Genomic DNA, 12,821 nt, shown 5'->3' with positions numbered 1-12,821 from the left:
GGCCTGACTGACCAAATTTAAGACTTTCATTGTCCACTGTTGAGTATCTTCACTGATGATTTCTCTCCCATTGAGTTGCATACTGTGTGGCTTTTTCCAGCTGTCCACTGGTCTACATGGAGGAGGTTTTCAGCTTAGCTCAAGCAGGATTTCTCAGTGACCTTGCAGCCCAAGTATGTGGAGCCTTCAGGAGTAGGGTCTTACCATCTATTCCTGGTGGGAAACCAAGGGCCTTGGTAATGACCTGTAATGTTTTGGGGGGCATCAGGGACCTCCCTGGCCAACAACTCACTGGAAGGTACTCCATCCCTGGCACTGAAAATTTTCTAGTAACAATTTATGGCTCCTGAGTGTTCTTTTGTCCAAAAAGGTAGGTTACTTTATTTTAAGAGATAGAGGCATAATTGGCACACCAGGGCTGCAGACACTACAATTGAATTCTAGACACTTGCGCCACCTACTGGGCATGTCTGACCTTGTGCTTGCCTCACCATAGTGCATCTGGCTTACATGGAATCTGGAGAGTCGAACATGGGTCCTTAGGCTTTGCAGGCAAGCACCTTAACCACTAAGGGGTTTCTGTAGCCCTATTACTACTATTTTTTGTTTTGTTTGCTTGTTTTTGAGGTAGGGTCTCACTCTAGCCCAGGCTGACTTCGAACTCATGGTGATCCTCCTACCTCTGCCTCCTCAGTGCTATAATTAAAGGCGTGTGCCACCAAGCCCGGCTTCCTGTTACTACTTTTTTTTTTTTTTTTTTTTTTTGGTAGAGGGTCTTGCTCTAGCCCAAGTTGATCTGGAACTCACTCTGCAGTCACAGTGATCCTCTTCTGTCTCCCTAGTGCTGGGTCTAAAGACATGTGCTACCACACCTGGCTTTCAAATTTCTCTCCCTCTTCCCCCCCCTTAAACTTTTTGAGAGAGAGAAAGAGGCAGAGGGAGAAAGAATGAGTACACCAGGGCCTCCAGCCATTGCAAACGAACTCCAGACACATGTGTCCCCTTGTGCATTTGGTTTATGTGGGTTCTGGGGAATCGAATAGAGGTCTTTTGGTTTGCAGGCAAATGCCTCAACCACTAAGCAATCCCTCCAGCACCCCCACCTTTACTCTTTTGAGACAAAGTCTCTCACTGAACCTAGGGCACACTGATTAGGTTAGACTAGTCCATGAGCTCTAGAGATTCCTTGTGTCTATCTCACCAGTGCTGGGATTATAGGTGTATGCTACCATAGTGTCTACTGTATTACATGGGTTCTGGGGATCTGAACTTTTACTCATGCTTGTGCAGTAAGCCATTTCCCTAGCCCCTGCCTCAACTAACTTACTTACTTTCTTCTTTAATTTTTATTTATTTATTTGAGAGAAAGGGGGAGAGGGAGAGATAGATAGATTGAGAGCCTCCAGCCACTGCAAACAAACTTCAAATGTATCACCTTGTGCATCTGGCTTATGTGGGTCCTGGGGAATCAAACCTGGGCTCTTTGGCTTTGCAGGCAAGCTCCTTTACCACTAAGTCATCCCTTCAGCCCTCAACTTTCTGAAGGTTGGGATCCATAGGCAAACTACACTGTGCCCAGCTGCCCAAAGCTATTTGTTTACTTGTTTTTTTGTTTGTTTAGTTGGTTTTTGGTTTCTCGAGGTAGGGTTTCACTCTAGCTCAGGCTGACCTGGAATTCACTATGTAGTCTCAAGGTGGCTTCAAACTCACAGTGATTCTACCTCTGCCACTGGAGTGCTGGGATTAAAGGCGTGCACCACCTCACCCAGCTCATGTTCTGAAACAAGGTCTCAGGCTGGCTTCAAACTAGGTGTTTAGCTGAGGAAGACCTTGAATTCCTGATCCTCCTGCCTTTACACTAAGTGCTAGGATCATAGTTGTGCCCACCACACCAAGCTTCAAAACGTTTTGCTTCTAATTAATGTGTAGTGTAGCCTGCCACAGGAAAATTTGAGGGGGAAGAAGCTGGGGGCACTGCTCAGCACAGGCAAGGCTGAACCTGGTTGAGACCCCTGCCTCCAGTTAGGTCCCAAACTGTGCTTGTGGGTGTGGGAAGTGGCCAGCTTGACTTCCCCCTCAGGGGTGTTGCATATCTATGAATTTAGCGGCATGTTATTTGAAATTTGCCACATCCCCTACCCATGGTATTTCTAGGACTCTCCAGGGCTTGATTTCTGTGTACTCCAGTGAGCTATCTTACTTTATCTCTACTCTGAATTACTAGTTCTACTTCCATACAAGTGAGTTGTTTTATATATGTGGAAAGAAAATGAGAATTCCCACTTAGGCTATGGTAATATCCTCTGATTGGCCCTGTAGAATGCACTCCCCTTAACTAAACCATCCACCTTTCTTTTGGGGGCAGTGAGCTCTGTTCTCTAGAGAATGGAATTTTGAGATTCCCCAACTTTTTTTTTATTATTTATTTATTTATTTATTTATTTATTTATTTATTTATTTAAGAGCGACAGACACAGAGAGAAAGACAGATAGAGGGAAAGGGAGAGAATGGGCGCGCCAGGGCTTCCAGCCTCTGCAAACGAACTCCAGACGCATGTGCCCCCTTGTGCATCTGGCTAACGTGGGACCTGGGGAACCGAGCCTCGAACCAGAGTCCTTAGGCTTCACAGGCAAGCGCTTAACCGCTAAGCCATCTCTCCAGCCCACTTTTTTTTTTTTTTGAGATAGACTGTCACTCTTGCCCAGGTTGATCTGGCACTCACTCTGTAATCTCAGGATGGCCTGGAACTCACAGTGATCCTCCTACTTCTGCCTCCCAAGTGCTGGGATTAAAGACATGCCCCATCAGTTTAGTTTTATATATATTAGGCAGGGTCTCACTTGAGCTCAGCCTCCTCAGTGCTGGGATTAAATGTATGAGCCATGCTTGGTTGTGTGTGTGTTTACACACTATGGCACACCTCATGTGTGGTTCTCAGAGGACAACTTTTAAGTTGATCCTTACCACCCTCTCCCTCTCCTTTCCTGTTGTCTCTGTTGAGGTAAGGTTTCACTATAGCAACCAGGCCATCCTAGCACTAACTCTGTGGTCCCAGACTAGCCTTGAACTCATGGCAATCCTCTTACCTCTCCCTTCAGAGTGCTGAGATTAAAGGTGTGTGCCACCCTGCCCTCACTCTTAAAATGACACCCCCACCTTCCCCTTCACAATTCCACTGTCCATCATATCCCCTACCCCTCTCAAGTAATCTCTCTTTTATTTTGATGTCATCTTTTCCTCTTATTATGAGGGTCTTGTGTAGGTAGTGCCAGGCACTGTGAGGTCATGGATATCTATGCCATTTTGTGTCTGGAAGAATGCATTGTAAGGAGTCTTACTCTTCCTTTGGCTCATACATTCTTTTTGCTGCCTCTTCCGCAGTGGACCCTGAGCCTCACAAGGTGTGATGTTTCAGTGCTGAGCACTTCTCTGTGACTTCTCAGCACTCAGGTGCCTTTTGAGTCATCCCAGAGGTCACTGCTATCTGAAAAGAGAAGCTTCTCTAACCAGAAGTGAGAGTAGTATGAATATATGGGTATGAACATTAAGAGAAGTGTCTACTGTGAAGTTTGGTGAGCATTATATATGCATTTAGCCAGACACCAGCAAGTGTTACACCCCTAGGGCTCATGACCTTCCGCCTCCATCATAGGTTTTCAGTACTAGGCATGTATTCCCTCCCATGGAGCTGGCCTCCATCCAGTTCAATTAGAGAGCGGTTTGTTTCCCACATAACAGACTTGCACTATTGTACCCGTTGGCTCATTTGGCCTGTCTGGCCAAACTTAAGGCTTGCAGTGTCCACCCTGCTCAATCTTTAAGAAAATAAAGTGGCTCCAAAGATAGCCTTATGCATTCTTTTTTTTAATTTTTAAATTTTATTAACATTTTCCATGATTATTAAAATATCCCATGGTAATTCCCTCCCTCCCTACCCCTACACTTTCCTCTTTGAAATTCCATTCTCCATCATATTACCTCCCCATTACAATCATTGTACTTACATATATACAATATCAACCTATTAAGTATCCTCCTCCCTTTCTTTCTCTTCCCTTTATGTCTCCTTTTTAACTTACTGGCCTCTGCTACCAAGTATTTTCCTTCTCGCGCAGAAGCCCAATCATCTGTAGCTAGGATTCACATATGAGAGAGAACATGCTTTCTGGGCCTGGGTTACCTCACTTAGTATATAATCCTTTCCAGGTCCATCCATTTTTCTGCAAATTTCATAACTTCATTTTTCTTTACCACTGAGTAGAACTCCATTGTATAAATGTGCCACATCTTCATTATCCACTCATCAGTTGAGGGACATCTAGGTTGGTTCCATTTCCCAGCTATTATAAATTGAGCAGCAATAAACATGGTAGAGCACGTACTTCTAAGGAAATGAGATGAGTCCTTTGGATATATGCCTAGGAGTGCTATAGCTGGGTCATATGGTAGATCAATCTTTAGCTGTTTTAGGAACCTACACACTGTTTTCCACAATGGCTGGACCAGATTGCATTCCCACCAGCAGTGTAGAAGGGTTCCTGTGTTTCCACATCCCCGCCAACATTTATGATCATTTGTTTTCATGATGGTGGCCAATCTGACAGGAGTGAGATGGAATCTTAATGTAGTTTTAATCTGCATTTCCCTGATGACTGGTGACGTAGAACATTTTTTTAGATACTTATATGCCATTCGTATTTCTTCCTTTGAGAATGCTCTATTTAGCTCGATAGCCCATTTTTTGATTGGCTTGTTTGATTCCTTATTATTTAACTTTTTGAGTTCTTTGTATATCCTAGATATTAATCCTCTATCAGATATATAGCTGGCGAAGATTTTTTCCCATTCTGTAGGTTGCCTCTTTGCTTTTTTCACTGTGTCCTTTGCAGTGCAAAATCTTTGTAATTTCATGAGGTCCCAGTGATTAATTTGGGGTTGTATTCAGAAAGTCTTTGCCAAGACCAATATGTTGAAGGGTTTCCCCTACTTTTTCCTCTAGCAGTTTCAGAGTTTCCGGTCTGATGTTAAGGTCTTTAATCCATTTGGACTTAATTCTTGTGCATGGCGAGAGAGAAGAATCTATTTTCATCCTTCTGCAGATATATATCCAGTTTTCAAAACACCATTTGCTGAAGAGGCTGTCTCTTCTCCAATGAGTATTTTTGGCATTTTTATCGATTATCAGGTGGCTATAGCTACTTGAGCTTACATCTAGGTCCTCTATTCTGTTCCACTGATCTACATGTCTGTTTTTGTGCCAGTACCACGCTGTTTTTGTTACTATGTCTCTGTAGTATAGGTTAAAATCATGTATGGTGATACCACCAGCCTTATTTTTGTTGCTCAGTATTATTTTAGATATTCGAGGTTTTTTGTGATTCCAATAAAAATAAAGTGGCTCCAAAGATAGCCTTATGCATTCTTTAAAAAAAAAAAAAAGACTCTTCAGCCGGGCATAGTGGCATATGCCTTTAATCTCAACACTTGGAGGGAGAGGTAGAGGATCATCATGAGTTTAAAGCCACCCTGAAACTACATAGTGAATTCCAGGTCAGCCTTAGCTAGAGTGAGACCCTACCTCAAAAAGAAAAATAAATAAATAAAAAAGGACTGTTTCTTTTAACTTTATACCACAACCAGTTTCAAAGCACATAATTTAATTGTCTTGGTCCTGGATATTTCCAAGATGAGATTTTATATTTTGTTCCCATACCTTCTGAGAATGGGAAAACCCATGCTTCCCCTTATTGAAGGAATTTGGTCTGGCAGAGCTTGGTCTGTATACCTTCTAGCATTCTTCATCCTCATCTTTGCTTCTAGGGACATTTCCTCTGGTTCACTGTCATCATCTTCATTGAAAGTTGAAAAGGCTTTTGGAGCAAGAGTTGGAACAGTTTCCTTAGGCTTCTTGATCTAAGTTTGATGGATAGGGCCGAGGCTTTCTTTGTCATCTACCTGTGGTAAATCCAGACTTGGAGATCTTTGTAGGCTTTGTGGGGAGGTTTGCAGCTTCTTCAGATGGTTGCTTCTCAGCACTACGACTGGAACTTTCCTCCTCATTACTCTGGTAGCTCCTGTTCACAGAGCTTTTCTGGCTTCACCTCTCCTGACTTCCCATCTACCATTCCCCCTTTTGTGATTTTTTTTTTTCAGATGGTCTTATTGTGTAGACTAGACTGGCCTTTTCTTGGAATTGTCCTGTTCAGGCTCTTCTGTGTATGTGGTTTTTGAGAACCTGTATTTATACAAATGTACTTCATTTGTCCAAATCAGTAAATTTCACACTGACTCTGCTATTTTCTCACCCATGATGTGTTAACTTCCTATAATGGCTACTGTTACATTTATTTTTGAGGCAGGGTCTCACTCTAGCTCAGGTTGACCTGGAATTTACTATGTAGTCTCAAAGTGGCCTTGAACTCAATGATGATCCTCCTGCTTCTGCCTACTTCTGCTTCCCGAGTGCTGGGATTAAAGGTGTGTGCCACCATGCCCAGCCTTGCCCTTGTATTTTTTTTTTTAAATAATTCTGTTTTATTTACTTGAGAGAAAGGGGCAGATAGAAAGAATGGGCGCACCCGGGCCTCCAGCTGCTGCAAAAGATTCATGTTGCCACCTTGTGCATATGGTTTATGTGGGTCCTGGGGAATTGAACCTGGGTCCTTTGGCTTTGCAAGCAAATGCCCTAACCACTAAGGTGTCTCCAACCTTACTCTAGCTTTTATTTCTATACCCCTCTCTGGGGTCTATATATTTTTTTCTGTTCTTGGGGATCTTTTAGACTACCTGTCTCTCTACTTCCTGAGAGGCTTGCTTGAACCAAGGACACATTGTGGGGGTGGGGGGGTGGTATTGGGGAAAGAGGAATAGTTTTAACTTTTTTGTTTGTATAATTAACCATTCCTAAAAGATGTAGTTAGTATTCAAGTTCTTTTTAATTTAAGGTTTATGATTGGGAAGCGTGATTTTTGGGACCAGTAGTTGGACAAGAGATTTATTTATTTTTATTTTTTCGTTTTTCGAGATAGGGTCTCACTCTAGCCCAGGCTGACCTTGAATTCTCTATGGAGTCTCAGGGTGGCCTTGAACTCATGGCGATCCTCCTACCTCTGCCTCTTGAGTGCTGGGATTAAAGGCGTGCGCCACCACGCCCGGCTTTGGACAAGAGATTTATTTACCTAGTGAAAACATGACATGATTAAATTTAGCACACACTGTCCTTGGATCTGCCTTATTAAACATCCTTGCTCCTGTTTCTGGATTGTTTACCCCAGAAGGCCCAATGTGTGAGCCTCTTTCCTGTCTTTTCTGAATCATTGCAGGTTTTGGATTTAAAGGAAAAAAAATTGTTGGTCAGATTTATCTTCTTTCTTGTCCCAGTGTATCAAAACATTTATGACAGGAATGTTAAGTATATAGTTGTCATGCTGCTCTTTACTAAGTAAGACATGTTCTTCTCCTGGCCATGGACATCATAACCTCTGCATCTACTTGTGTCTGTCTGTCTGTCTATCTATATCTATTTTCGAGGTAGGGTCTTGTTCTAGTTCACGTTGACCTGTAATTCACTATGTAGTCTCCAACATACAGTGATTCTCTTATGTTAGTCTCTCGAATGCTAGGATTAAAGGTGTGTACCAACACACCTGGCTATTTATTTATTTTTTTTGTTCATTTATTTATTTATTTATTTGAGAGAGTGACAGACAGAGAGAAAGACAGATAGAGAGAGAGAGAATGGGCGCGCCAGAGCTTCCAGCCACTGCAAACGAACTCCAGACGCGTGCGCCCCTTGTGCATCTGGCTAACGTGGGACCTGGGGAACCGAGCCTCGAACCGGGGTCCTTAGGCTTCACAGGCAAGCGCTTAACTGCTAAGCCATCTCTCCAGCCCTATTGCCTGTGAAGCCTAAGGACTCTGGTTTGAGGCTTGATTTCCCCAGGACCCACATTAGCAAGATGCACAAGGGGACACATGCATCTGGAGTTTGTTTGCAGTGGCTGGAGGCCCTGGTGCGCCCATTCTCTCTCTATCTGCCTCTCTCTTTCTGTCTGTCGCTCTCAAATAAGTAAATAAAAATAAACAAAAAAATTAAAATGCTAAGATTTAAAAAAAAAAAAAAAGGGAGTGCATTGTAAGGAGTCCTGTCCTACCTTTGGCTCTTATATTCTTTCCAGCTCTTCTTCTGCAATGGACCCTGAACCTTGGAAAGTGTGGTAGAGATGTTTCAGTGCTGAGCACTCCTCTGTCACTTCAGCATTCTGGTGCCTTTTGAGTTACTCCAGAAGTCACCACCATCTGAAAAGAGAAGCTTCTGTAACCAAAAGTGAAAGTAGCATTAATACATGGATATCAGCATTAAGACAAGTACTTACCAGGCTGTTTGGTGAGCACAATATATGCATTTAGCCAGATACCAGCAGGTGTTACTCCCCTGGGGCTCCTGATTTCCCTTTCAGTCACAGGTTTTCAGTACCAGGAATGTATTCCCTCCTGTCGAGCAGGCCTCCAGTCCAATTAGAGAGCAGTTGGTTTCCCTCATAACAGACTTGCACTATTGCACCTTTTGGCTCCTTTGGCCTGGCTGGCAAAACTTAAGACTTGTACTATCCACTATTGTTTATCTCTACTAATTACTTTTCTCTCTTCCATGGATCTGTAGGCAGCATAGCTTTTCCCAGCTTTCTGTCAGCTGGTCTACATAGAGGAGATTTTTAGCTCAGCTCCAGCAAGAGTTTTCAGTGACCTTGCAACCCAAGCCTGTGGAGTCTTCAGCAGTAGGGTCTTACCATCTATTCCTGGTGGGAAACCAAGAGCCTCAGCAATGGCCTATAATGTTTTGGGGGCAGCAGAGACCTCTCTGGTCACTGGAAGGTATCCCATCTCTGGCACTGAAATTTTTCTGGTAATCTTCTGGGTGTGCCATTGCCCAAAAAGTAGGTTTCTGTAAGGCTTATTCATACCCTCTTAGATATTAATTAGCCCTTTCCCCAATTTACCTTTACTCAATCTCTTCCCCTGATCTCACATAGGCCATTCCACTCCCAGTAAACTGTTCATCTACTTACATGTATGCAATACCGTCCCCTTCAGTCCTCTCCTCTCCTTCCTCCCTTATAGCCCCTTTCTGGTTTACTGGTCTCTGCTACTGAGTTTTATTCCAGTTCATACACAAGTCCCAGCATTTGGAGCTAGGATCCACATATGAGAGAGAACATGTGGTGCTTGGCTTTCTGGGCCTGGGTTACCTCACTAAGTACAATTCTTCCCAGGTCCACCCATTTTCCTGCAAAATTTCAAGGTAGGGTTTTGCTTTAGCCCAGGCTAACCCGGAATTTACTATATAGTCTCAGGGTGGCCCCGAACTCATGGCAATCCTCCTACTTTTGCCTCCTTAGTGCCCAGCTCAATTTTTATTTACTTATTTGGTGTGGGGGGGTGTTGAGAATGTTTGCAGTGGCTAGAGGCACTGGCACACCCAAACTCCAGGCACATGTGTCACCTTGTGTATCTGTCTTACTTGGATCCTGTGCAATCGAACCTTGGTCCTTAGGCTTTGCAGGCAAGCACCTGAACTTAACTGCTAAGCCATCCTCCAGACCCACATCTCTATTTTTTTTTTAACTTTTAAAAAATTTGGTTTTTCTTTTTCAAAACTTTTTTTATTAACAACTTCCATGATTAATAAAAAAAAAAATCCCATGGTAATATCCTCCCTTCCCCCCACATTCCCCTTTGAAACTCCATCCTTTCCATCTCAGTCAGTCTTTTATTTTGATGTCATAATATTTTCTCTTATTATGATAGTTTTGTGTAGGTAGTGTCAGGCACTCTGAGGTCATGGATATCCAGGCCATTTTGTGTTTTGTGTCTGGGGGGAAGCACATTGTAAAGAGTCCTACCTTTCCTTTGGCTCTTACATTCTTTCTGCCACCTCTTCCGCAATAGATCCTGAGCCTTGGAAGGTGTGATAGATATTGTAGTGCTGAGCACTCTGGTCCCTTCTTTCCAGCATCATGATGCCTTCTGAGTCATCCCAAGGTCACTGTCATCTGAAAAGAAAAGATTCTCTACCAAAAGTGAGGGTAGCATTAATATAAGGGTATGAACATTAAGAGAAGTGTTTATTGGGCATTTTGATAAGCATAGTACATACATTTAGCCAGACAGCAGCAGACGTTACATCCCTAGGGGTCATGACTACCTCTGTTGTAAGTTTTCAGTGTCAGGAATGTATTCCCTCCCATGGAGCGGGCCTCCAATTAGAGGGCAGTTGGTTTCCACCAGGACAGATGTGCCACTAGTGCACCTGTTGGCTCATTTGTCCTGGCTGGCCAAATATAAGGCTTTCATTGTCCACTGTTGAGTATCTTTACTGGTGTTTTCTCTTTCTCACATTGAACTGCATGCAGAATGGCTTTGTTGCAGTCTGGTTCGCATTGCTGGTAGAAATCATCCAATCAAGAGCAGCTTCTGGGGGGGAAAAAAAAAAAGGTTTATTTTGGCTTACAGGCTCGAGGGGAAGCTCCACGATGGCAGGGGAAAACGATGGCATGAGCAGAGGGTGGACATCACTCCCTGGCCAACATAAGGTGGACCACAGCAACAGAAGGTTGTGCCAAACACTGGCAAGGGGAAACTGGCTTTAATACCCATGAGCCCGCCCCCAACAATACACTCCCTCCAGGAGGCATTAATTCCCAAATCTCCATCAGCTGGGAACCTAGCATTCATAACATCTAAGTTTATGGGGGACACCTGAATCAAACCACCACAGGCTTCTTCCAGCTTTCTGTTAGCTGATCTACATGGAGGAAGTTATCAGCTCAGTTCCAGCAGGATCTCTCAGTGGCCTTGCAGTCCAAGTATGTGGAGTCTTCAGCAGTAGGGCCTTACCATCTATTTCTGGTGGGAAACCAAGGGCCTCGGCAATGGCCTATAATGTTTTGGGAGTATCAGGGACCTCCCTGGCCAACAACTCACTGGAAGATATCTCATCCCTGGCACTGAAAATTTCTAGCAGCAGTCTACGGCTCCTCAGTGTTCCATTGTCCAAAAAAAAGTAGGTTTCCATATGAGTTGTTCATATCCTCATAAATTTTGATTAGCCCTCCATCTTTTCTTTACTCAATCTCTTCCCCTAACCTCACTTGGGCCTTTTCACCCCCATTAGTCTAGTTTTTACTGACATATATACAATACCATCCTATTAAGCATCCTTTCCCTTTCTTTCTCTTCCCTTTATATCTCTTTTCTAGCTTACTGGCCTCTGCTACTGAGTTTTCTTCCTACTCACACAGAAGTCCAGTCATACGTAGCTAGGATCCACATATGAGACGCTTGGCTTTCTGGGCCTGGGTTCCCTCACTTTTACAGATCCATCCATTTTCCTGCAATTTTTAAAAAATTTATTTGAGAGCGACAGACAGACAAAGAGGCAGAGAGAGAGGGAGAGAGAATGGGTGCACTAGGGCCTCCATCCACTGCAAACGAACTCCAGATGCATGCGCCCCCCTGTACATCTGGCTAATGTGAGCCCTGGGGAATCGAGCCTTGAACCAGGGTCCTTAGGCTTTACAGGCAAGCGCTTAACCACTAAGCCATCTCTCCAGCCCTTAACTTTTTTTTTAAACTTCATCTATTAATTTATTTGAGAGAGAGTAAGAGTCAGAGGGAGAGAGAGAATGGGTGTGCCAGGGCCTCTAGCCCCTGCAAACAAGCTCCAGATGCATGCGCCCCCTTCCCCTTGTGCATCTGGCTTACGTGGGTCCTTGGGAATTGAACCAAGGTCCTTTGGCTTTGCAGGCAAATGCCTAACTACTACTCCTTCTCTAGCCCTGATTCTTTTCTTTTTTTTTTCTTTCTTTCTTTAATGACCTGGAATTCACTTGGTAGTTTCAGGGTGGCCTTGAACTCATGCCAGTCCTTCTACCTCTGCCTCCCAAGTGCTGGGATTAAAGGCATGTGCCACCACACCTGGCTCATGTCTCTGATTCTTTTCTTTTCATTAATTTATTTGGGGGAGAGAGGGAGGGAAGGAGGAAGGGAGACAATGGGTATGCCAGGGCCTCCAGTTGCTTGAAATGAATTCCAGATGTATGTGCCACCTTTGTGCATCTGGCTTGAATAGGACCTGAAGAATTGAACCTGGGGCCTTTGGCTTTGCTGGGAAGTGCCTTAACTGCTAAGCCATCCATCCCTCCAGCCCCCTATGTCTCTGATTCTTTTTATTTTTAAAATTTTTTTTTGTTTTTATTTATTTATTTGAGAGTGACAGAGAGAGAGGAAGAAGCAGATAGAGACAGAGAGAGAGAATGGGCGTGCCAGGGCCTCCGGCTACTGCAAACGAACTCCAGACGCATGCGCCCCTTTGTGCATCTGGCTAACGTGAGTCCTGGGGAATCGAGCCTCAAACGGGGGTCCTTAGACTTCACAGGCTAGCGATTAACCGCTAAGCCATTTCTCCAGCCCTCTTTTTTTTTTAAATTTATTTGAGAGTCACAGACAAAGAGAAGGAGGCAGAGAATGGGCGTACCAGGGCCTCTAGCCACTGCAAACGAACTCCAGATGCATGTGCCCCCTTGTACATCTGGTTAATGTGGGTCCTGGGAAATCAAGCCTCGAACTGGGGTCCTTAGGCTTCACAGGCAAGCACCTAACCGCTAAGCCCTGTCTCTGATTCTTAAAGGTAAAAAAGATTTTTAGCATTTTTCATTGTGGCAGGGTATGCCCAGTTGCCCAACTCCTCTGATTCAGGTCACTCAGGAGGACCACCAGGGAATGTAGTTGGTAAGGAAGAGGCTGTAAAGTAGGTGAAGCA

General features: G+C 44.0%; 1 protein-coding gene across 4 annotated transcripts in view; it reads left to right on the top strand.

Annotated features, from left to right (window-relative positions):
- Positions 1-12,821, top strand: part of Gnb1 (G protein subunit beta 1) — a 105,581-nt gene that overhangs the window by 19,669 nt on the left and 73,091 nt on the right. The gene's annotated exons all lie outside the window — the stretch shown is intronic.

This window comes from Jaculus jaculus, chromosome 5 (assembly GCF_020740685.1).
Source record: "Jaculus jaculus isolate mJacJac1 chromosome 5, mJacJac1.mat.Y.cur, whole genome shotgun sequence".
Taxonomy (NCBI): domain Eukaryota; kingdom Metazoa; phylum Chordata; class Mammalia; order Rodentia; family Dipodidae; genus Jaculus; species Jaculus jaculus.
Note: the sequence above shows the minus strand (reverse complement) of the source record. Positions and strands in the feature narration are given on the sequence as shown.